The sequence below is a fragment of the Protopterus annectens genome, chromosome 4.part0 (genome assembly GCF_019279795.1).
Source record: "Protopterus annectens isolate FY-2018-M chromosome 4.part0, PAN1.0, whole genome shotgun sequence".
Classification (NCBI taxonomy): domain Eukaryota; kingdom Metazoa; phylum Chordata; order Ceratodontiformes; family Protopteridae; genus Protopterus; species Protopterus annectens.
This window is the reverse complement of record NC_056733.1, coordinates 1,241,913,152-1,241,934,381: the sequence shown is the minus strand read 5'-3', so window position 1 is coordinate 1,241,934,381 and position 21,230 is coordinate 1,241,913,152. Positions and strand designations below refer to the sequence as shown.

The 21,230-nt window shown below is 45.9% G+C and overlaps 1 protein-coding gene across 3 annotated transcripts in view; it reads right to left on the bottom strand.

Annotated features, from left to right (window-relative positions):
• Nucleotides 1–21,230, bottom strand: part of YIPF5 (Yip1 domain family member 5) — a 315,397-nt gene that overhangs the window by 1,932 nt on the left and 292,235 nt on the right. The window lies entirely within an intron of this gene.

Below are 21,230 nucleotides of genomic sequence, written 5' to 3'. Positions count from 1 at the left end.
TCTGATGCTCATTAAAGGTGGGTTTATAGATTCATGGAAATTGGAAATAGCTGCCAATTGGACCTTGATGGTAGAGACTGAAGAACCTTGATTGAATAGGGAAGTCAGAATTTCAGGACTTCCGATACCAGAGCAGTGATGGGATCCAGACCCCGGAGTTGAGCCCAAATAGCAAATCTCTTCCATTTGCTAGTATACAATTTCATAGTGGCAGACTTGTGGGCCGAGGATAAGATATGTATGACTTCCGGGTCTAAGGTATGATTCCTGACTATAGTCGGAAGAGGAGGAGCCAAGCTGTTAACTTCAAAGTGTGAAGGGACTGATGGAGTTGTCCCGACTGATGAATTAATAGGTCTGGGATCTGATCCAGGAACCACGGACCGTCCAGAGCATATTTCCAAAGATAGGGGAACCATACCTGACGAGGCCAGTAAGGGGCAACTAAAATCATTTTGCTCCCCAAGTGAGACGCCTTTTGGATCACTCTGGGAAGGAGGGGAACTGGAGGGAAAGCGTATAGCAAGCCGGTGGGCCAAGGATGGGCTAATGCGTCCATAGGACTCTCCCCCGGAGCTGGACTGAGAGAAGAACTTTCTGCACTTCGCGTTCAGTGGGGTTGCGAAAAGGTCACAACAAGGAGTTCCCCATCTGCTGAAGATCTGAGTTGTCACTGCATTGTTCAGAGACCACTCGTGAGGAGAGAGGATAGTTCTGTTTAGTCTGTCGGCTATCACGTTGGATTTGCCAGGGATATGAGTTGCTACCAGAAAACGTCTGGTCGCCACTGCCCATTCCCAAACTCTCATGGCCTCTCTGCAAAGAGGGTAGGATCTGGTCCCTCCCTGCTTGTTCAGATACCAGACTACTGACATGTTGTCGGAGTGAACGGCAATTACGCCTTGAGGGAGGTAATCGTGGAGGGCTTGTAGAGACAGAAGCACCTCCCTCATTTCTAAAATGTTGATATGAAGGAGACTCTCTTCTGAATGCCTTTTGCCTTGGACTGACCTGCCCAGGGAATGCCCCCCCCCCCCACCCCATCTGGGAGGCGTCCGTTGTCAATGTGGTCATAGGAGGAGGTGGAACAAAGGGTCGTCCCTGATCCAGATTGGAGGGCACCAGCCACCAGCGAAGGTCCCATTTGCAGGTTTCCGTGATCCGTATGAGGTGACTGAGAGGGAGATCCTGAAAGGACCACTGTGTCGAAAGGAGCCACTGGAGAATTCTCATATGCAATGTTGCTAAGGGGACTAGAAGAACAGTGGCCGACATAGAGCCCAATAGCTGCAGGACCATCCTGGCTGGAGCTTTGGATCTGAGAATCAAGGCTCGGACTTGAGCCTGTATAGTTTGTATCCTTTCTGTAAGAAGATAGACCCGCATTCGGTTTGAGTCTATCTCTACTCCGATGAACCTTATGCGCTGAGATGGCAGCAACACAGACTTTGGCCAATTGAAGGTGATTCCAAGGGAAGTACCTAGTGATATCGTGGCTTGTAGGTTCTGCAATAGTAGACGCCTGGAGGTGGCAGTTAGGAGCCAGTCGTCCAGATACGGAAACACCTGGAATCCTAGACTCCTCAGGTGAGCAGTCACGACCGCCAAACATTTGGTGAACACCTTGGGGGCTGTGGTGAGACCAAAGGGCAGTACGCAGAACTGAAAATGACCGTCTCCCAGGCTGAAGCGCAAATGTCTCCTGGACGCCTGATCTACCAGGATGTGGTAATAGGCGTCCTTGAGATCTATGGAGCACATCCAAACACCTTTTTCCAGCAGTGGGAGAATGGATTGTAAGGTGACCATTCGGAACTTGGACTTTTTGACTGATCGATTTAGGATGCTGAAATCCAAAATGGGCCTCAAGTCCCCGGTCTTTTTTGGCACCCAAAAGAATCTTGAGTAAGTCCCTAATCCGTTCTGGTCTGCGGGGACCGGTTGGATGACTCCTTTTTGAAGCAGCTTTGAGACTTCTAAGGCTGCGATTTCCCATTGACTGGGTGGCGGGTCCGGGATTTTCTTGGACGGCGGTGGGGAGTGAGAAAAGGGGATGGCGTAACCTCCGGCGATGATTCGAAGCACCCATCGGTCCTGAGTGATACCCCCCCAGGCTTTTAGGTGCCTCGAAAAACGACCCTCGACTGGCTCCGGAGCTGCACAGTCGGGCAATCCTTCAGGGATTGTGGAAGGCGGAAGAGCCACGAAAGGACTCGCAGTCTCCAGTGTTGCGGGCGGCCTCTGCCGCCTCTGGGACGGCGTCTTCCAGAAAAATTTCCCCCTCCTCTGCCTCTAGAAGGGGGATCATCCTGCTACGAGGGATAAGACTTCTGGGATTTACGGAACCACATTTTCCCTCCTCTTTCAGCCTTGGGATAAGGTCGAAAGGGAGTGGAAAATTGTGCCCCTACGGCAGTCAAAGTCTTACCTTCCTGCTCGCAGCGGGTCAATGTGTCCTTTACCTTGGGTCCAAACAAAGAGGACCCATCAAAGGGAGCATCGGCAAAGGAAGACTTAAAAGCTTCCGCAACATGACACAGGCGGAGCCAGGCTTGCCTCCGTACAGCAACACCCATACCCGCCGCTCTACTCGCCCCCTCGGCTGCATATGAAATGAGCCTCATGGACGAGTTTGATATCAATGACAGCGTAGCCAACTGAGAGCCAACCGTCTGGGCCAGCTGCTCAGGTAGGTTACCCAAGAGGGTATCTGAAAGCTCCTTGATCAGATCCCTCTGAAATCTAGTGAAGTGCGTTAAATAGTTCAGGGACCTTAAGGTAAAGGCCGCTGAACTGAGGGTGCGCTTCCCGTACCGATCCATGCTCCTAGACTCCTTATTAGGAGGATGGACGGACGTCGAAGCCTCTGCTACATCTTGTTGGGTAGCAGATGCCACCACCAAGGCATCTACAGCCACACCTTTGGTCAAAAACTCCTTCTCTGGAGTGCTGATAAGAACTTATTTGGGCGAGCAGGCACCGGTTCCACAGAGTCTGGATGTTCCCACGCCCTTCGACAGATCAAATCTAGGAGCTTGTTGAAGGGCGGAGACACCCAGGAGGCGGAGGGCTGAGCCCCGAAGGCCTTGAGGAACACCGACTCATCAGCGGAAGGGGGTTTGGAATGCCAGCCGCCTCGTTGTTTGAGGGCTTCCAAGATGTCTGTAAAGGAGACATCATCTGAGGACGACTTAGGGGACCCCTCCGCATCATCAAGATCGGTGTCCAACGTGAAAGACTCATCGGGGGAGTCGACGTGCTTCCTCTTGCACAGTCTTTTCCTTGGGGGTTCCTCTGAAGAAGCTTCAGAGGGACCTCCAGGAGGGGGGGGAACCCCACTGGGGGTGACCTCAGGCCCCGGGGCTCTGCTGTCTAGGGACAGGGGGACTACCAAAGACCCAGTCTCCGTGTGTAGGGAAGGTGCTGGTGAGACCGTGGAGGTAGCCAAAGAAGATTTGGCCAAAGCACTCCTCATGGCCCTGAAGGCCGGACCACCAGAGTCCTGAGAAGGTACAACCCCCGTGGCCACAACAGTAGACGGTACCCCTGCAGCTGACACACCGAGAGGAAGGCTCGGAACCGAAAACATCAGTCCCGAAGCATCCCGCAGGGCCGACGGAGGAGGTCCGTGTACCGAACTCCGACTCGAGAGCCGGGGTTGGAGTAAGGGTCGGGACCGACCCGAAAACCTCCATCGGCTCCACCAGTACCGGCTCCAACGGTGCCAAGGCTGTTGGAGAAGGAACCTGAACTACAGGGTGGGCCATCGGCTCCGAAGCCGAATGGGCTGGAGCCGAAACTAATTTCTGGAATACAGGAGAATGAAAGTCTTAGGAGCACCCTGTCGATGTCCGAATCCGACATCTTGGAAGATCGGGAGGAGACCGACCGGGTCCGAACCGACTTCTCCATTGGCTCCGAAGGACTGTGGGACCGGCTCCGAATAGACTCGACCAGTATCGGTGCAGAGGGAGATTCCAAAACAATTTCCCTCGGTGCCGAGGAGGGCTTCGGCGCCGAAGGGGAAGAGTTTGAGCCGGCAACCCTCATCGGCTCCAAAATCAGTGGAGCCAGAGGAGTCGAGACTGGAGGCATCGAGGCAGACCGTTCCGCCCTCGGCTCCGAAGTCCATGGAGCCGATGGAGAAGCCTGCCTAGATTTCTTACTGGTCGGTTCCGATGGACTGGTCGGAGCCAACAATTTCTTTTTCTTGGCTGGAGAGGAAGAGGAAGATAAGGCCTCCTCGAAGGAGGGTTTAATCAGCCCTTTCAAGATCAATTTATTCTTCCTCTCTTGGAGGACTCTAGAGGAAAAAGCGTGACACACGCTGCAAGACTCCTGTAGGTGTTTGGCGCTTAAACAGTACACGCATAAGGAGTGATCATTGGTGATGGACATTTTATAGTTGCATCTTGTGCACTTCTTAAATCCTGAGGGTGTATGCTCTTTGGACATAATGCCTGTAAACCACTCACTATATCAGAAGAAAAAAACACTATGTATGTCACTGAGTAAAGATTTTAACAATAAAACCTTTTTTTTTTTTTTTTTATAAAACGAAAGGCCAAAATTAACAAGTACGAGTACAAGAACAACCACAAAGAACACCAAAAAGGAGGGCCAAGAACCCTCTAACTTAAGCAGGTACTTGACCTCTCTAAAAATAAGAAGACTCACTAAAGGATAGGGGAAGGCCCCTCTAACTTAAACGGAAACCTTTCCCTGTTCAATCACACAAATTCACCACAGAAAATATCCAAAAACACACTGATACACAATGATAGCTGTTAAAACAGCTTTTGGGTAAAGAATAAAGAATTTCCTGACAGGAAAACTTAAGAAAAAACAGCACTTAGCTCAGCCAAGTTCGAGACCACGTCCTAGCTTGTAAGCGGCAAACGAGATCTGGGGGATTAGTGGTGGTGCATCCTGGGATAGAAAATAGCTCAGCCAATAAGAGGCTTCGCTCTATAGCATAGCGTGCTGAATCGGAGCCGAGGATCGGCTCCGAGCCCATCAGTACAGAATGTAGTCGAGATAGGATCACATAACATCTCTCTGCTAAGACCTACCCGTAATGCCCCTCTCCTAGTTACTTCAGATCAAGTTTGCACGCCCTTAGATAACAGATGTAATAACAGAAAAAAATAGTAGGAGGCTCTGTCTGAGCAAATACCCTAACCAGGAGTTCCTGAAGTCCACCAGGAGTCCAGGCAGGGAGAAGGAGGGTGGGAAGAGGTGCATGCTAGGGAGGGTTCTGATACTAATGTCACTGGTGCTGACTGCGAGTCCGCTACCTGTACAGCAGGCCCACCTGAGGAGGGATGGGACTCCGGAACTGGGAGGGACAACCTTGGAACCGGGGTCACACCTCTAGGTGAGGAGATCTGAGAGAACTGGAAGCCATCTGAGCCATGAACATAGGACAGCGCCAGCGAGAAAATAGGCGCCGGGCTAGGTATCAAGGTACGGATGGTCCAAGCACTGCTTCGGGAGAGCATCAATTCTACCGGAGCCGATGCAGCAAGGGTGGATGGTGCCGAAAGGGAAAACACTGCTGTCAGAGCAGAGACAGTATGCACCAGAGTGGAAGTATCTTGTCCTTGGCAGGTATTCGTATTTTGGAGCAGATGAAGCCGAAGACGTTGTCTGCACCGTGACTGGGGATGGTGCTGAAGCAGGTAGAGTCATCGCAGTGGATGTGGACGGCACAGAAGTTAGTAGTGTCAAGGTCAGAACCAAAATAGGGGTGAATATCATGGACGGCACCGAGGGAGAAGACACAAGAGGTCTGTGCCAAGGGTGCCGGCGAAGCACAGAACCGACTCAGTTCCGTAACTGACGGAGATGCAGAAACAGAGTGACTCCGTTTGTCCTTATGTTTTTTTTTTTTTTTTTGGGGGGGGGGGGGGTGAGACCCCCGACCCAGATAGAGCCTCCAAAAAAAACTGTCTTGAGTAATCAGTTTTTCCTTATGTTTTTTTGGTCTTTGAAGGGGGTGAGACCTCAGACCCAGATAGAGCCTCTGAAAAAAATGTCTTGAGTAATCAGTTTTTCCTTATATTTTTGGTCTTTGGAGGGGGTAAGACCTCCGACCCAGACAGAGCCTCTGAAAAAGGTGTCTTGAGTAATCCGTTTTCCCTTATGTTTTTTGGTCTTTGGAGGGGGTGAGACCTCAGACCCCGACAGAGCCTCTGAAAAAGTTGTCTTGAGTAATCCTTTTAAGATAAGTTTATTTTTACCTTCTGCTAGTGTACAATTACTAAAACTAGCACAACTGTCAAAGTCAGCTTTAAATATGATCCACGCCCAAACAGTAGACACAACGAACATGTGGGAGGTTGGCATAAGGGGGTGGGAGGTTGGCATAATGGTTAAGGTGGTTGCCTTACAGACATATGGTGCAAGGTTTGATTCTCACATGGGATAATTGGCTAGGCTTAAAATGGTCCATAAGGGCAGTTAACCTAGTACTAATCTATGACCCGATCTATGACCCTATTATTATGTGTATCCAAGTTAGGCATCTTACGTCCACACTTGTCACACTGTTTAAATCTCAATTTAGCTTTGTCTGACATAGTAAGGCAACAAGGCTATCCTATAGAAAAATTAAGGGAGAAAATATCAATGATGTTATTTTAAAAAAAATATATACCACTAGTAAAAAGGAAAGGCCTGTCAAAGACAGGAGAGAGGGACAGTACTAATAAAGGCAAAAAATTAAATTACCAAGGAAAAGGGTAGGAAATACGCTTTGGTTATAGGAGACGGTGAGAAAAAGGCTAACTTGACTAAAAATTAAATAATTTTGAAGAGAAACTGTCTTAAAAATTAACAATTTTCTACTTAGCTTTGAGAGAGACTTTGACTAGGAACGTGGCAAACGAGATCTGGAGTAACTAGGAGAGGGGCATTATGGGTAGGTCTTGGCTGAGAGTTTTTGGCTGGCGTGAGCTTATCGATTCCGAGGACGGAACCAAGGTTCTAATGGTAATGAATAAACAAAGATTTACAACATCAGATACAATGTTCACTCAACTCAATGTCGAAACATTTTCAAAATCTATTTCTTAATATTACTGCTAACAAAAAAAAAAGCCAAGTCAATGATGAAGCTAAACTAATACTCAATGGCATTATCCGGAAGTAAACCATGGCAAAAGGAAAATGGGAAGAACCAACTAAATGAGTTCGTCAGGACTGCCAACAGTCTAGCATTTTACTGCAACAATGTGAAGGGAAAGTTTATTTTTAGGGAACTGTAAAACTGATATATGACTGAAAAATGTCATATTTATAAATTGGGAGAGTTAGTAATGCTGCCTCTCAGTGCTTGGTTCACTTACAGTTCACCACTGGGATGCCTTCTGTGAGCACCTGTATATCCTCCCAGTTTCCACAAGAGTTTTCAAAGGGTACTCCAGTATCCTAAGACAACAGAAAGTTATGACACAAGTGAAGCAGCAATCCTCCAAACTGTCCATAAGTGTGGATGCTGTCAGCGAGTCCATGTGTGCATCTAAGATAGGTTGCTATTATTGTGAAAAGCTGTATAAGATCATACATACTGTAGATCATTTTTTTTTGTACTGAAGCTGCAGCATAGATGCAAAATGTAAAACACACTTGTACAAAACCTGCAGTTGCTTCTTCCAGTACAGATGCAGCAAAATGTGAAAGGAGTCATGCTGTGCAGAACAAGTAAATGCCCCCTGTGGATATGAACCAAACCTTTTAACAGGGAAACTGTTTTCTGACACACATTTACACGCTCAGTAGCAGCCAGCTGCTTTCTGCTAATTAATGTATTACTTGTCTAGCCTGGGGCTTTTTAGAAAGAAAGCAATTTGAATTTAGATCAATCAAGTTAGCCACTTTACTGGCATAGAAGGATAAAGCCCCGACTATAACCTGAGTGACCGGGTTTGATTAACAGCTCAGGTGACTGACAAAGCAGCAGGGAGGGATGGACATACCTATCCCACAGGGAGAGTGGCATCAGAGTGTCTCTTTGCAACAATCCTTGGTGGAGGCAGAGGACGTCGCTAGAGGAGGCGTGGTCTGTAAAGTGAGAAGTGAGGTTGGCTGAGCTGCTGCAGAGGTGAGGTGATATGAAGCGTTCTCACATTGCAACCCATACAGTGAAGCACACTACTATGGGGGGATGGGTAGTTTTCATACAGTAAATACCTCTCCACTCCCGGATGGATGCAAAGACACACAGAGCCCCCAGGATGTCTAAGGATCAATGATTGGCATCAGTATAGTCCAAAGAGGGGGAAAAGGAGTTAGCTGGTAGACCAGGCATGGACAATAACAATGAAGGAGGGAAGAAGTGGCAAAAAAAAAAAAAAAAAAGGTATTTGGATCAAATCAGGAAATAAAGCCCGGGGGTTGACAGTCACGGTCTTTCCCTAATGCAGAAGGGGGAAGCCTAAAAAGTACAGTTTTGTACCTACCATAAATGTAGATGTTCGAAGATCCACATTGCTGCAGTCCTAACACTTGGGTAGTCCGCTGTCCCTCGGTCGGCCCGAATATCAGAGTATAAGGCTGACGTCGGTCAAGGCGCATTTGACTGACATCAGAACGTCAGGGTACAAATGCGCATGACCGACGTCATATCCTCAGTCTTTTCTTGCCCCAGATGTCAGAAGACCCTAAAAAGAAAGGTCCAAACCCAAAGACAACAACTAAACAACCAACCAGCCTAATACCAAAAATATGTACAATATATACAACATATATACAATATGCACAATATACCTCAGATGGATAACTCAACCCACACAACCACCTCACACTACAGAGGGAAGGAGGGAGGGTAATTGGACTGCAGCAATGTGGATCTTGAACATCTACATTTATGGTAGGTACAAAACTGTACTATGTTCTTCATCTCACATTGCTGCAGTCCTAACACTTGGGTAGAATCCCAAAGCAGAGGTAAGGGAGGATGGCCAAATCATATAGAAGCAGGAGCTGCCAAAATGCCCTGCAACACAGCAGTGGCAAAACCAGCCCTGGATTTAGAGTACAGTGGAAGGTGGTAATGCCTAGAAAAGGTATGCACTGAACTCCAAGTGGCTGCCTCCAAAATATCCTTAGTTGCCACCCCTCAAAAAGCTGTTGAAGTGGCAGTAGCCCTAGTGGAATGAGGCCTAATCCCAGCTGGAATCTCTTTGCCATGATGGGAATAACAGAAAGCAATGCAAAATCCAATCCACTTAGAAATAGTTTGTTTTGACACGGGCTTGCCCTGAGAGCACAAAGCAAAAGAAACTAATAACTGCTGAGATTGTCTGAACCCTTTAGTTCTGTCCAAATAATATCGCAACTGCCTGTGTACATCTAAAGTGTGCAAAATCTTTTCCCCTTTATTTTGGGGATTTGCATAAAAGTAGGCAAATGAATAGTTTGGTTTAAAGCCACACTAGAAACCACTTTAGGCATAAAGGAAGGATTAGTACGTAAAGATACCCTGTCCTTATGAAAAATTAAGAAAGGCTCAACTGCCATAAGGGCCTGCAATTCAGAAACCCTTCTTGCAGAGGTAATGGCTAACAAAAAAGCAGTCTTCCATGACAAATATTTCAACTCGGCAGTAGCTGCAGGCTCAAAAGGTTGTAGAGTGAGTTTCTCCAACACAAAATTGAGATCCCAAGCAGGAGTAGGAGCTCTTCGTGGGGGTCTTATATTCTTTGCCCCTCTAAGAAATTGCTTGAACAAAGGATGAGAAAACAATGGTGGGTCACAGTCATGGTGAGCTGAAATTGCTGCAGCATGAATCTTAATAGAAGAGAAAGACAAACCTTTGTCCAATAACTCAGTAAGATATTGAAGAGCCACACTTAAATCAGGCTCAGAAACATCCAAATCCTTAGCTGCACTCCAAAACAAAAATCTCTTCCATTTATCTGCGTACACTTTCCTTGTACTAGGCCTTCTAGCTTTTCCTTGTACTAGGCCTTCTAGCTTCCAAAATCACATTCAAAACTTGTTGTGGAAGTTGAGACCCTCTATGGTTTAAAACAGAATATGCCAGGCTGTTAGGTGAAGAGAGTGAAGCTTGACATTGAGCAGATGGCTGTCCTCCTGAGACAGCAGATGTGGAATCAAAGGCAAAGGCCATGGAGGCTTCCGTACTAGACTTCTCAGTAATGGGTACCAGTGCTGTCGAGGCCAATCTGGAGCTATCAAAATCATCCTTGGCTTGTCCTGTCTGACCTTCAGAAGTACCTTTGGGAGGAGAGGCAGAGGTGGAAAGGCATACACATGAAGATTTGTCCAACTGAAAGAAAGAGCATCCACTTTCCAAGCTGTGGGATGAAACCTCTTCGTGCAAAACTTTGGCAGCTAGTGGTTTAGTGGAGAAGCGAACAGATCTATGTCTGGAGTTCCCCAGGACACTGTCAATTTCTGAAATACATGAAGATCCAGTTTCCACTCGTGGGGATCCATAATTTGTCTGCTTAACACATCTGCTAAGGAGTTCTGTGCTCCTGGCAGAAACCTTGCCTGAAGACTTAGTTGTAAACTGAGAGCAGTCTCCCACAAAATCATTGCTTGCCTGCATAGAGGATAAGAATGTGTTCCCCCTTGCTTGTTGATGTACCACATGACAGTTGTGTTGTCTGTTAGAATCAACACCTGCCCTGGAAGAAGTAAATCCTTGAAAGCTATTAATGCAAACTGGACTGCTAACATCTCCTTCAGATTGATATGTAGATGCAGTAGTCTGACAGGCCACTTGTCTTGTATCCACTTTCCGTTTAGATGAGCTCCCCAAGCTTTGTCTGAGGCATCTGTTGTTAGAATCTGACTCGCCTCTGGCCGGGTCACAGAGAGTCCCTTGTTTAGGTGACATTCCGGAGCCCACCACAAAAATTCCTTTTGAATGCAAGGTATTATTTGAATGACAGTGTCCAGATCCTGGCAGTGCTGAGTCCATACATTTTTGAGATACCATTGCAACTTCCTCATATGCAGTTTGGCATTGGGAAGCACCAGAATACAAGATGCCATGAACCCTAAGGCTTGAAGGACTGTCCTTGCAGTCAGCCCGGACTGAAGAGAAAGATGATGGAAGTAAAGGGAAAGATTCTTTTGTTTGTCCGGGGTTAGAAAGGCCATCTGGGATGCTGTATTCAGTCTTACACCCAGAAAGCACATGTCTTGAGAGGGTACTAGACTGGACTTTATTTCGTTCACAGAATACCCCAGGCATCTTAGCACTGCTATCACATATTCCAAATAACGAAGAAGCTCGTCCTTTCCTTGAGCCAGAATCAGGCAATCGTCCAAATAAGGATAGATTTGTATTCCTTTTAGCCTGAAGAAAGCTATCACTGGAGCCAGAACTTTTGTAAATACTCTGGCAGTAGATAAGCCAAAGGGCAATGCAGAGAACTGATAGTGAGAAGTCCCAGTCCGAAACGCAGATATTTCCTGCAACTTAGTCTGATAGGAACATGAAGGTAAGCCTCCTTGAGATCCAAAGTTACCATCCAGTGATCCTTGCCCAGCAGAGGTAAAAGTTGTTGTAACGTCAACATTTTGAACTTGGGAATGTCCAGATAAGTGTTGAGGATAGATAAATCCAAAATTGGTCTCCACGTGTTCCCTTTTTGGTACAAGGAACAGGCGAGAATAAAATCCTAGGCCTCTTTCTGGCATAGGAACCGGCTGTATGGCCCCTATTTGGAGTAACAGAGAAATTTGCTTGTGAGCCTCTATTCTTTGTTGAGGAGGAATGTCTGGCATGCCTTTGAAAGGAGGCAAGGTATGGAAATAAAACCTGTACCCGTGATGTATGATATCCAACACCCATCTGTCTTGGGTAATCAAACTCCAATTTTCTTTGAAAAGTGCCAACCTTCCTCCCAAAGGTGCTGCCAGGCGAGAAGGTTCTGGCAGCTGAAAAGGTAGGTCATTGGGTCTGTTTACGAAAGGACTGACCCCTGCCCTCACCCGAAGACTGTGCAGGAGAACCCCAGTTCTAGGCCTGAAAGAGCCCTGACCTCTGCCCCTGCCACGTCTAGATCTACCCCTAGACCGGGAATCATAAGAAGGATACGTCCACCCCTTAGTAGGCCAATTTCTACTAAACTTTGGAGGCTGAACCTGCAAAAAATCTTTAACAGTCTGCATAGACTTAGCCTTGTCTTCCATTTTCTTTAAAACTGCCTCAACAGGAGAACCAAACAAGACATCAGATTGCAAAGGGGCATCCAAAATCCTAGTTTTAACATGGTCAGATAAATTTTGATCCCTCAGCCAGGCATGCCTGCGAAGAACTGACCCAGTGGCAGCCACCCTAGAGGAGGCCTGTACAGCATCAAAACCACATTGCAAAGAATGCTTACCCACCTGTTCAGAAACATGCACTAAATCTTGTAACTCTTTACAATCAATACCTTCCGCCAGAGCATCAACCTTAGATTTCAACTGTGATAGCAGATAATTTTGATATTTTAACATGTGAAACTGGCAATTCAAAGCTCTCATGGCTAGGGTGGAAGAAGTATAAACTTTCTTTCCCCATCTATCCAAGGCCCTGGCCTCTTTATCTGCAGGAACCGGATTCTTGACAACAGAAGCCTTAACACCCTTAGGCCCCTGGCTAACAGTTTCTGGGTCTGCCCTAGGACTCTTAAAAAGATACTTGTGAGCTTCAGGCACCCTGTAATACCTATCTGGTTTAACAGGAGCAGGAGGCAAAGAATCAGGATTAAGAGAAGCCTCCGCAAACACATCTTCCACCACAGTCAAAACAGGAGGTATAGCCAAAGGCCTATGCTGGGGTAAAACAAAATTCCCTAAGCCTTTTCCTGGAGCCAGAGAAGTGCTAACTTTCCCATTTAAAGTGCTCTCTCATGGAGTGAAGGGTCTCTGAAAAGAAAAATCCTCAGGAGGAGAAGCAGAAGGAGTAGAATCATCAACATCAGAATCAGAATAATGAGAATACTCCTGCAAGTCTTCAGCCGAAGACTCAGACACATCCTAAGCCTGCTCATAATCCCCCAACACTGGCTCCATCCTAGGCCTCTTATCAGGAGGGGGCATAGAGCCTCTAATTAAAGTAATTAAATCTTCTGCCATTTTAAGCATGTGTTTCTTGGGCACAGAACCTGAAGAACTAGGAGTGACACCCACAGCAGCTAAACTAGACCTGCCTCTAGGAGAAGCCTTGGCAGAAAGAGAGGGCCTAGACACCTTAGGAAGGGAGGGGAGTAAAGTAATCTGAGAAGCCCCTGTAGCCTGACCTGCCTCCTGGGAGGCCACATCCTGTAAAATCAAAGTTTCTCCCTGGGACTCCAGAGAGGCCTCCGTCGGAACCACCGGTTCCCCTGACGCCTCTAAAGAACCGGCGTCCGGTTCGGACGACTCCTCTAACCTAGCTTTAACTGCCTTGTCCTTGCGCTTCTTTGAGGAAGCCGGAGCCGGAGCATCCGACGGCATATTGTAATTGCACCGCTTCCCAAAGACCAACCTGGCACAATCCAACCTTCGCTTTATAGTGCGTTTATTAAACCTAGCACAAAAGCGACACCCAACAACGTCGTGCTCAGGTCCCAAACAAGGTATACACAAATTACGGTAGTCCCTATGCGGAATCTGTTTCCCACAAGAAAGACAGTTATTCACTTTTTCTGACATCCGGTAAACCACTGAGGCAAGAAAAAACCAAAATATTCCCCAACGGGGTACTTAAACTCTGACTTCGGTCTGAAACTCCGAATTCGAAAAATTTCAGAACGCCGAACGGCACTTGCAACACTGCTTCTGCATCGGACCATGCGGCAAAAAAGACTGAGGATATGACGTCGGTCATGCGCATTTGTACCCTGACGTTCTGATGTCAGTCAAATGCGCCTTGACCGACGTCAGCCTTATACTCTGATATTCGGGCCGACCGAGGGACAGCGGACTACCCAAGTGTTAGGACTGCAGCAATGTGAGATGAAGAACATCTGACTGTGCTATCTAAACACTTCACAGGTGTTAACTTCCAGAACTCTCCTCTAGATCTTTGAAAATGTCAGCATTTCAGTTAATTTGGGCTTTCCTCAAAGAGGTATTCTGTGCAGCTATGCATGGGGTGCAGATAAGAAAGACCACCTGCTTCTACAGTAAGTCCACAGGTTCATTAAGTGTAGACTAGGTTAACTACCACTAAAGCCCTTAAAAGCATAGCTGAGCAACCCAAATGTGACCCACTAATTGGATTTACAGGGGGTGATTTACTTTCCATCAGAAACACAGAAGCCAGACCAGGGATGAACCTCTGAGTACCCATCGACTGGTCCGAGCTGCACTTAAAAAGGGATAGGCAGGAACTCTGCTTCACATGAATGGGGAGCCTGTTCCAGAGAAGTGGAATTCTCAGAGAAACATATTTATAGGTTCATAAGTGTACTTGGCTAATGGCCCTAGAGCCTTTACAAGCCTAGCCCTAGGATTACCCTGGCATCGTGCCAACCGATCTAAGTTCCCAGTGCCTCTGTCGAGTAGAGCCACCGGAGTGGTTTTCCAGGGTGAGTTTTCTATTTCCCATACACTCATCAAGATTTTCCTTGAAAAGGGCCAATGAGGAGCTCCGCTTGACATGCATGGGAAGTCTATTCCATAGCATGGGCAGTCTCTGGGTTATGAACCTGTCCCTTCAGCTTGTTCTGTTGATTGTGGTAATGAGGTTGAGGTCTCTGGAGAGTGTATAGTGTGGGGGGGGATTGGGATTTCTTTAGATGTAGCATTTCGAACAGAGCTGGGTCAGACATGGCTTTGTAAGTCAAGCAGAGGTCACCTCTAAATAGGCGATACGAGACAGAGAATAGTTTGGAGTTTTTTGAGTCTGTCCATATAGGACAAGTGTTTAAGGCCGAGAATCCTCTTCGTGATGTACTTTTGTCGCCTCTCCAGTTGTTGCAGGTGTCTAGTGCCATGCATGCCAAATGGGCCACTGTACTCGATGACTGGCCTAATGAGGGAAGTGTAGGGAGACAACGGCCTCTGTCCTTTGTCCTGACCTTTGCCTTTCCAACATGTCCTATTTACACTGCAAGCAAAATTCAGGTCTTTTAATATAATAGCTCAGAGGCGATTTGTTTTGCGGATGTGCAAAATATTCATCAAAACTGGGTCCAGGAATACCTTGTATGCCAGGCAAAGTCACCTATCAGAAGTCTGCATGATACTAAGTAAACAGAGGCAATCAGCCTAGGACATTTTGTTTACTCCCCGTATTCTTTTTGTAAGGAATCTTTGTCGACGTTTCAGCTGCAGCGTGTCTGATCAGATACATACCGAAGGGGGCATTTTACTCTATGATGGGCTAGTTGAGGGCAGAGTACAGTCATATGATGACCTCACTGGACCTAGATGCCATGCCCTTGCTTATAAGATCAGTAACACAGAAGGATTTTCTTACTAACCTGGACACATGTTAGATGAAGGCTAGTTTACTATCTATATGTTCACAAATCCCTAAATAGAGAATCAACTTTTAAGGGTGTTTTACTAATAGGTTCATAGGTTCATACTAGGCCATCTGCCCTAGGGCATTTATAAGCCTAGCCAGAGTGTGTATGGCTTTCGCCAACCATTTTAAATTAATTTTGCTATGCCCTTTTTCGAGGTTAGTATACTGTGCCTCTATCTAACTGTGACACAGAAGTGATACCCGGGGTAAACCTATGATCTCCCATCCACTCATCAAGATTCCTCTTGAAGAGAGTCAATGAGGGACTCTGCCTAACCTGTCTGGGATTTTATTCCAGAGTGAAGGGAGCCTCTGGGTTATGAATCTGTCCCTCCAGCATGTCCTATTTATTTCAGTGCTGAAGTTTAAGTCCCTCGAGCACGTAGCTCAATGGGATTTGGACTTTCTAAGGTGCAGCATGTCCATTAATTCCGGGTTGGACATGGCTTTATACTTCAGGCACAGATCGCCTCTGAGCAGGCGGTATGCCACTGAGTAGAGCTGGAGTTTCTTTAATCGGGCAGCATACGGCATCTGTTTGAGCCCATTGATCCTCTTGGTGAGGTACTTTTGGGGTCTTTCCAGTTGCTGCAGGTGTCTGGTAAGGTACATCCCAAAAGGGGCATTGTACTCAATTATGGGCCTGATGAGGGATGAGTAAAGAGGCACGATGACCTCCCCTGATCTAGATGTGAATCCCTTCATGATTAGGTGGGCTATATAAAATGTTTTTCTAACCACTTTGGCCACGTGGTTGTCAAATGAGAGATTGCTATCAACTTGGGTCCCCAGGTCCCTAATTACTTCTTCTGTACTTAATGGATTTCCACCTATGTGGTAATTTGTGGGCACTTTGTTTTTGCCAAAGGGGATGACTATACACTTTCTGGCGTTTAGCTTGAGGCCATGGCTCTGGCACCAGTTGCCTGTTTCTATGACGACCTTTTGGAGGATGCTTGTGTCGGCTGGAGAGTCTATTATGGCGCCCAGTTTGCAGTCATCTGCGAACTTGGTCAGCCACAGTCCTTCCATGTTGGCCTGTACCTCTGAGAAATATATACCGAACAAGAGAGGTCCCAAGACTGAGCCTTGTGGGATGCCACTTGTAACTGGTTTGGAGTCTGACATGGCTCCAGCTATTCTAACCATGTGGGTTCTGTCCTTGAGCCAGTTTGCAACCCATCTAGTGACATAGGGGTTTATATTTAAGCTGGTGAGCTTATCTATAATGCCAGAGTGGGGTATTGTATCGAAGGCTTTTGCGAGGTCCAGGTAGGCTGTGTGGACCACCTTCCCCTTGTCAATGACCTTGGTGACTGTTTCAAAGAAATCGACCAGGTTTAAGAGGCAGGATCTGCCCTTAAAGCCAAACTGGGTAGGATCCAGTGTTTGTAGGTCCCCAATATCTTTATTTATAAGGTCCATGATGATCCTTTCCATATGGGGCGATAGTTTCCAGGATCCGTTGAGGCACCACCTTTGTGGAGAGGGACCACTGTTGCTGTACGCCACTTTTTGGGTGCATATCCTGTAGTAAGGCTGAGATTGAACAGTAGTTTTAGGTTTGGGTTTAGCTCTTCTTGGAGTTCATGTAGGACGCAGCCCGGGACACCGTCTGGTCCCATTGATGCTGTGTTTCTTGCTTTGGAGAGGGCAGCTCTTACCTGGAGCATAATGATGTTATCCAGGATGGTAGACTTCCAAAAGGTACTGTAATGCATTTCTTGGTGTGAAGTCTTAAGCCATGGCTTTGGTACTGTCTGTCTGTGCTCACACCTTCCTGAAGGGTGTTCTCTTCTTGGGGGGATTCAATGACTACTACAAGTTTGCAATCATTTGCAAGCTTTGTTAGCCAGAGGCCTTCGAGATTGGCTTTGATATCAAAGCAGCAGATGCCAAAGAGGAAGACAGCCTAGCAACGAGCCCTGGGGGACTAAACTGGTGACTGGCCTCTTTGTGGAGGTGGCCTTACCAATTCTAGCCTGCTGGGTCCCATCAGTGAGCCAGCTAGCACTCCAGCGTGTTATAAAGGGGTTCATACCTAGTTCTGTAAAAGTTTGTTGACAATGCCTGAGTGGGGTATTGTACCAAATACCTTACTTAAAACTAAGTAGGCAGTATGCACTGTTTTCCCTGCATCCATTGCCTTGGTGACCTTTTCAAAAAGTCGTCCACTGAATTCAGTAAGCATGACAAAGCTATACTGGGATGGATCCAGTGTCTGGAGGTCTCCTAAGTCCTTGCTGATAATTTCCATAATTCTTGTCATGGCTTTGCAAATAAGACTAGTCAGACTAATGCATCTGCAGTTTTCAGGATCTGTTGAAGGCCCTCCCTTATGAAGGGCGATGACTGTCACAGTCCTTCATTTACTTGGCACAAAACCTATTTTAAGACTATAGTTAAATAAAGACTCCAGGGGTCCTGATACGTTGTATTTTAGTAAGTGCAGCCAGTATGTGCTCCCTAGTTACAGTTGGAGGGGTTATGTTTGAGGGTATTATTGGGGGGGGGGGTGGCTGGGGTTGAGAAGAGGGTAAATTATCAACTTAATTTGTCCGCTAACAGATTCGCTATTACCTCCTGGGTCAGTGAATGTTGCACCATTAACCAACAGTTCAGCACAATGTTGTATGTGCTGCCCTTGAGGTTTCTGACATAGCTGCAGAAGGCCTTATGGTTTTCTTTCACATGGAATACCTTAACCTCAAAGCTGGCTTTGCTCAACCTAATCAGCCCTCTTAGTTGCCTATTTACTTTGATGAGAGTGTTTTTATGTTGATTTTTGTCATCATTTTTTTCTTATTGTTAAACATATTTTTTGATTTGGGGTGCCACTAGGGAGGTTTGGTTCTGTGGCTAATTCTGGGCTTACTTCCATTTGGTATAGCCTCTATGCAGCTACGGACATTGTTGCACCGAGTTTCTGGAAGCAATTCAGCATAGGGTGGTGTGTACTCCAGGTGTGAATTTTGACAAATCATTTAACAAGTAATTTGTCTTGAAACGGCTCATAACTGTTACAGGTTTTAATGGAGCTATGGAGTTGATTTTGAAGAAGACAGCTTTGAGGTTGGTCTATACAAGGGAGAACTAGACATTGGGTGCAGAGGTGCAGTGTTCTCCCCCTCCCATATTTCTGAGCATAAGGTCCAATATGTTGGAGCCTGTGGTGGGCATACTCACTATTTGGTCAAGGGTAATTGCATTTACAAATTTCAAGAATCTTTGCACCTGTAGATTTGAGGCCATGTAGGATTTCCAGTCTATACAGGGGTAAATAAAGTCTCCCATGAGTAGGGTGTTAGGCTGGATGGCAAATGTCTCCTGTAGGTCCAAGTATGCTTTATGGGCTTTTTGGGACATGGAGGGTAACCTATACCTAGCTAGGATATGGCAAGGGATTCTATCTATGGTGAACTGCATATGGAGGAACTCCAGCATGTCATCCTTTTTGACCACCCTAGAGGTATGCTTGTTATGATGCACACTGAGACACCTCCATCTTTAGCCACTGTCTGTGCAGCTACTTATCTAAAAGTGTGGAAGGCACTGCCAGGGTACTCTCTGCTGCTTTAAACCACGTCCCAGTAACTGCAAAGATATCAATATTCTCAAGTGTCAGGAGGGCATGGAGGAGTTTGTTTTTTACTTAGTCTCCTAGCATTCAGCATTAACACCCTGATGTTCTGTTGAGTTGATTTTGCAATGTCAGTAGGTTTGTCCATTTGGCATTGCCTAAAAGAGGTATTATGGGGTGGATAAAGTTTTAGCCAGTATTTGAAAGCCTAGAGGGGAAAGGTGCAGACCATCCTTGGAAAAGCAATGTGGTTTGTTGACAATATCGTTCCAAGCTAACAAATATTGGATCCCCTTAGAATGACACCAGAAAAGATAGCCAGGCGTTGAAATCAATATTTTTTGCCTGTACTTTGGCATCATCCTCGGTTATGGTAATATACTGCTCAGTGCTAGTCTGAGGTGGCTCTTGTGAATCAGGAGAACAGAATACCTGTATTTTGAGAAATCTGATGTCTCCACCAATTGATTTCCCTTTTCACAAATCCCAGAACTGGAATTTGTAAAGACAATGGGTGTTGGAGCTGGAACAAGACAGAATTTAGACATTTCACCTTTCTCAAATGGAGGCTTGCAAGAGGTATTATGAGAATCATGGACACCATGAGACCCAGAATTCTGAGTTATTCCCCTGGAACATATCTAAATATTGATCTATTTTTTTCCACTGTGGAAGAAAAACTCATTGTTCTGTGTAGCAGGCACTCCAGAAACACACTCCTGTAAGATGGAGTCATAAAAGACCGTTGACTGCTCTTACTAAATCCTTGCGTGTGCTGAAGATCTCTTCTGACATTTTGAAAGAGACTGCAAAGATAAGCAAAAATGTTATATGGAAAATATGGGTATCGTATAGTTTGCAGTGGGCTATCACAGGAGCTAGACAGCCCAAAGAGTAAGGAAGAAAACTGACAATATGATCCAAATACATGCAGCCTTAAGAAAAAACTGAAATCTGGATGAATATGAATGTGACTACATGTACCCTTTAAATCTAAGACTACCAAAAAATTCAAATGAGGAAGAAGGGGTAACACGTTGTCAAGTGAAAACATTCTGAACTTGGCCACCATCACAAGCTGATTCATGAAAGACAGATCAAGAACTGCTTTCCAAGAGTTTTTTCCTTGGGAATTAGAACATTCTTGCGCAAAATTCTTCTCCTAACTGAAGAGGAGGAACATCTTCTATTACCCATGAAATGGCATGTCTTGTAAGATAGGAGGAAAGACAAAAAAGTTTGCTCTGCCGAATGAGGAGGAATTCCCATGAAAAGGAAGAATTTCCTTCAATTGCCATCTTTAAACTAAGTGGATCACAATCAGAAGCCATTTGACTGAAACAATTCTGGAAAATATAAGGGACTGCCAGAGTGGGGGAAAGGGAGACAAGTTCTCCCGTATAGTAATTCTGGCTTTACTGTCCTGTTTTTTTTTTTTTTGGGGGGGGGGGGTGTTCTTGCTTACTTTTTGGAACCTCCCTGCCATTGCTTTTTAAGCTGTCTGCTTACCAGTATTCTGTTGAGACTGTTAACTCTGTTTTTTGCCAAAATCAGACAAGAAAGCAGAAAGTCTCTTGCAGTATTTAGAGGGAAAAGGCAGGCCAAAAAAATTCAGAGATTCCCTGAATCAGCTTACCTCTCAATTCACACTTTCGGATGACCTCTGAAGCAGTGTGTCAAAAACTAAACTCTGTATCAAATAGAGTTACAGTTCGGATATCTTCTGGGAAGTTCTGAGAAAATAGCCAGGCAAACCTCTTAAGTGGTACCAGTGGCAGCAGCCCTAGAAGTAGTACACACAACTTCAAATCCATTTCAAACATTGGAGAGTGACTTCAGAACTAGAAGAAACTAAACTACACAATGCAGATTTTTCCTAAGAGGAAACTGATGCCAAGACATTTCTCATATTTTCACAATAATTCAGGATGAAATTCAACATGCCAGCCTGTCAGTTTTGAATTCTAGAAATCAAAGTTGCAGAAGCATACACTTCTTTCCCCAAACTTACCCACAGATTCACAAGTTTGTATTAGGCTATCTGCCCTTGCAGGCCATTTTATGCCTAGTCAATTTCACAAACCAAATAAGAATCAAACCCTATACCTTTCTTTGTACCTATCAGGTAAACATCTTAACTAGAATGCCAACCCCCAATAAGCTTAT